We start from the raw sequence: 4980 nt of genomic DNA on the forward strand, positions 1-4980 counted from the left end.
AGGCGCGCCGGTGCCAGTGACTGCCGTAGTTGCTCCACCTCTACTTCTCCGCCGACCCCTGCACGACACGACGAGACACGCCGCCGCCAACGATGGCCGCGCAGCCACCGACGATGGCTGTGGTATGTGATCTGGTGCCCATCTTCCCTATCCACTCCCCTCCTCAAGAATCCATTACGCTCTTGTGCTTTTGCTATAACCCGTTTTTGATGCAGACACTGTCTTCCCCGTGCGCTCCCCCTCCTCCCAAGTCGAGCCCCGTTGGAGATCTGCTACCGGTTCGCACGCTGCAAGTCCTTGGATCCATCGCCTACAGTTGCCTCTTGCCTGCTTACGTTGCTCGCCACCGCTCAGTGACTGCAGCAGTTTCTCGTGTGGCCACGCCGTGGTGACCACGGTTGAATCAGGGATCCTCTGACCAGGTACATCCTCCTCTCATCTCTTATTAATTTTCTTCCCAAATAGGCGAAGTGTCAATTCCGTACATATGAAAGTTAATTTGTTTCTTTGCGTGCTCTATCACCAAGAGGAGTAGATTGATATATATGAGCGACTGAATCCAGACTTGCCACCTTATGTACTTTACGAAATGTCATAATTTTTCATCTCGTGTTACCTCCAAACCATGAATTTCATCTCTTGACTGCATGACATAATGTGCTGACAAATGGACTACCTATTTCATTTCCATACGTTACATACTATATTTATGCATTAATGTTTTAATATATTACAAGTTTTTTTGTGAATTAGAGGCTTTGCTACACTGAAATTGTAGATACAGCATGTATAAGCATAAATAAGCAGCATGACCAAACTGCTGACGTGAGCATATCTTATTGTGCTCCTTCCCCTTCCCCCCCCCCCCCCCCCCCCCCCCGCCCCCCCCCCCCCCCCCCCCCCCCCCCCCCCGTTTTGTTTCCTTTCATTCAAAGTCAAAGATACTAATCTGGATTACTAGCCTATCATTCAAAATATATCAAATATATAGATTGTGTTTCTGTTCACCATTTTGAAACCTGTGCAGTGTGGTCTGTAGTTTATCTAGGTTTCTATATGCACACAACTTGATTTGCGTTGTTGTGGTTTCTCAAGGCTGAATTCATTCCCTTAGGTGCAAACTACTTATTGCTGCATTTTTTGGTGCCATAATAGGTAATTAAAGACAATCGATCAATACATATATACAATGGCCTCTGATATTGATTATTGAATAATGTCAATGTGGCACATGTATGTTCATTCTAGAATGATTCATGTTCATCAACAAGGCTTCCTTACCGTGCTTTAATCTATGTCTAATTGCTTTGCCATTTGTTCTTGTGGGTTTGTTCTTCAAACATGACTACTCTATGGATTGGTCTCCTTTTTTTATCGAGGTTAGTTTGGTCAGCCAACTAGCAATGACAATTTGGTTTAGGTACAACTTTTTTTATTTCCAAATATAATATATATGTAAACAAATTTAAGAAGTAACCAGAGGTTCATTGTAGATTTAATGACAAATCGGACATTTTGTGCAGATATACCGGATTTGAATAATGGTTGTCATTCTTAAGGACAATCCCAGCTCATACAAATTCCACAAAGTAGTACTACAAATTAGTTTCCTCCATGGAAGCCTGCCATCTTATTAGCCAACTGGACAGTTTGAGTCGTCCTCAATCCCCTAAAATTAGATAGGGAGTATTTATGTTCATACTATCTTACTATTTATGGTTCAAATTCCATTAATTAAGGATGATATCATAAGTAATTTTATACTGATCTTTGTTGTTTTTGTCACAGAGGTGCCCTGTGCAGAGCAGTTTTCCTAGTAGAACCTTGCTGCCGGTGATCCGCTGCGCTGCTATTCTCATAGTTTGAAAACTACAGGATATAATTGTAGGTTTAGGCATGGCTACTTAAGGGGCGAGACAGAAAATATTAGTTCCTTCTATAAAAATTCATGAATTCTGAAACTTTTACCTGTGGATAACAAGGAGAAATAAGAACAGTTGTGCCAAAGTTTTAAGCATGCACTCTATAGTTTTTTTTGTGCTATAAGAATATTTCAAGTTGAAAGTGGTTACATAGTCCCAATACACACATGCAGCTCAGTAGTGTGCCAAAGGGGTACTACTAGCGCTATTGAACTAACCGATGACCAATGGGCCAGTATATTATATACAGATTGAAACCTGAACATGCAACTATCAAATTCTAAGGATGATCTTGCCTCACTGAAAGATTTTCGTAAGAGAAATGGATTATGTTCTAAATGTAGGGAGAAGTGGAGTCAAAATCATCGCTGCCCAGCTCAAGTATCATTGCATGTCATTGAGGAACTTTTGGATGCATTAGATGAGGTAGAATCTGAAGACAGTGTTTCTGATGAGCCTGTCTCTGAAGAAACAGTTATGACACTTGGACAGACAGCTAATTCTACTGCACCTAAGCGCAGAACTATGAGGCTATGTAGGCAAATTGGAAAGTTACAAGTATTGATTCTTGTAGATTCTGGGAGTGTTGGTACATTCATCAGCACCCAGTTGGTCAATCTATTTCCTCATACTCAGACTGCCTGTGAGCCCTCTCAATTTGTGGATGCTGATGGCAGTCCAATGGTTTGTGATCAGAGAATATAGAATCTACATTGGAGTTGTAAGGACATACTTTTGTATCTGATGTGGGAGTTCTTCCTCTTAAGTTAAGTGCTTTGACATGATATTGGGTGAAGATTCGTTGGAAGCATTTGGTCCAATGTGGGTTCACTGGTCAAACAAATTTGTATATGATGTGGGAGTTCTTCCTCTTAAGTACTTTAAAGTGATGAAGTTTACTCATTTGGGAAGAAGAATTACTCAGCTTGAAACATGTGAATAAGCTCTGTCCTCTGATCAATGATAATAAGCTCAAGGGTTTCCTCAACAGGCAAGCTGTGACCCAACTGTGTTCAGCTATGTTTTGATTCTGACCAGTGATGTATCATCGGCCACCATTCAGTCAACTGGCATTCCAGCCGAGGTGCAAGTCTTGATATCTGAGTTTGAAGATATATTTCAGACACCAACTACTTTACCACCTCCTAGACCCTTTGATCACCACGCTTAGTTGGTACCTGGAGCTCAGCTTGTCAACACAAGGTCATATGATACTCTCCTTTGCAAAAGGATGAAATTGAGAAACAACTTCAAGAAATGCTACAAAATGGCATCATTAAGCCCAGTTGCAGTCCCTATGCTTCACCTGTGCTACTTGTAAAAAAGGATGGCACCTAGAGATTTTGTGTGTATTATAGGCATTTAAATGCTCAAACAGTGAAAAACAAACACCCAATGCCTGTGGTGGAATAGCTATTGGATGAGTTAGCTGGGGCCAAGAGGTTCACCAAGCTGAATTTCAGAGCTGGCTATCACCAAATCTGTATTGAGGTGGCAGCCACTCATAAAACTGCTTTCAAAACTCACAATGTCTCGTATGAGTTCTGTCATGCCATTTGGGCTGGCCAATGCCCCAACAACCTTTTTGAGTGTCAAGAATCTAATTTTTGCTCATCTACTGAGAAAGGGTGTATAGGAGGAGGGAGATGTGAGTTTGGAAGGTCAAATAATGCCTAAGAAGGATACCTTTTGGTATCTGGGATCGATGCTACAGAGGGATGGAGATATTGATGCGGACGTTAGCCATAAAATCAATGCAGAGTGGATCAAGTGGCGATAAGCCTCTGACATTCTCTGTGACAAGAGGGTACCATAAAAGCTAAAAGGCAAGTTCTATAGAACGATGATTAGACCGGCTATGTTGTATGGAGCAGAATATTGGCCTACAAAGATTCAACATGTTCAACAACTGAGTGTTGCAGAAATATGTATGTTGTGATGGATTTTCGGTCACACAAGAATGGATCGAGTTCGAAACGATGATATACGTGATCGCCTAGAGGTAGCACTAATTGAAGAAAAGCTTGTCCAACATCAGTTGAGGTGGTTTGGCCATGTCCAAAGGAGACTGTAAGGAAAATAGACCCTAGGTCTATTTACTTTGGATTTTGGTGTTTGATGATCAACACAACCAAGTTGAACTAATGAATTTGCAAGTGATTGTTTTGTAGTTCAATAGGGTGCAAGACGTGACTTGGACAAAGGCGATGTGATGATCCGATAATCAACACCATAAGCAAGATCCTAGAAGCACAAGAGAAGACTCAAGATATCAAGCAAAGTCCAAGCATGAAGATAGGAACCAAGCCGGACGTAAGATCACGAAGATACGAGCTCACAGAGGTGATCGGACGCTGAAAGGTGATCAACCGGACGCTCCGATCAGTGACTTGGCTATAGCAGGCGTCAGCAGCAGCGATCGTACGCTGAACAAGTAAAATGACTGGACGCATCGATGGCACTGTTCATCATCCCGGTAACACATTCAACATTGATCGGACGCTGGCGGCAAATCAACCGGACGCAGAACAACAACGTTTGATCGAGTACAGAGAGGTTCCAGAGCGGTGAAATTACAACCGAATGCATCCGGTGGCATGTGACCGGACGTTGGCAGCGTCCGATCAGTTGATCGTGGCTCTAACGGTCAGGACGACCGGACGCGTCCGGTCGGGACGTGATCAGCGTCCGGTCAGTAGCAGAAAAGCGGGATTTCATCCCCAATGGCTACGTTATCAGTGGGCCTTATAAATAGACCCCCAACCGGTCATTTGAAGTAAGTGGAGCTGAGGAAACATACAAGGGTGTTGATACACTATTTTAGTGATCTGCATAGTGCTTAGTGATTCATTAGGTGATTAGCGTAGGTGTTTTGCGAAGTGCTTAGGTTGATTAGACCACCACTTATGCGTTTGCTTTAGGTTTAGGCCTAGTGTTTAGTGAGGTTTGCATACCTCTTACCACTTGGTGCTTGCGCGCACCATTATTGTACATCAGAGGGGCTTGTAGTCTTGCGAGATCACACCAACCGCGGTTGTGGTGTGGCCGCCACTGTGAA

At 42.9% G+C, this 4980-nt stretch overlaps 1 long non-coding RNA gene across 1 annotated transcript; it reads left to right on the forward strand.

The window, feature by feature from the left end:
* The first annotated feature begins 251 nt into the window (after positions 1–251).
* Positions 252–3502, forward strand: LOC136533777 (uncharacterized). The gene is made up of 2 exons (XR_010778559.1): positions 252–422; positions 1789–3502. It is a non-coding gene; the product is annotated as an uncharacterized lncRNA (long non-coding RNA).
* Positions 3503–4980: the final 1478 nt, after the last annotated feature.

This window comes from Miscanthus floridulus, unplaced genomic scaffold (genome assembly GCF_019320115.1).
Source record: "Miscanthus floridulus cultivar M001 unplaced genomic scaffold, ASM1932011v1 os_1181_4_5, whole genome shotgun sequence".
Classification (NCBI taxonomy): Eukaryota; Viridiplantae; Streptophyta; class Magnoliopsida; order Poales; family Poaceae; genus Miscanthus; species Miscanthus floridulus.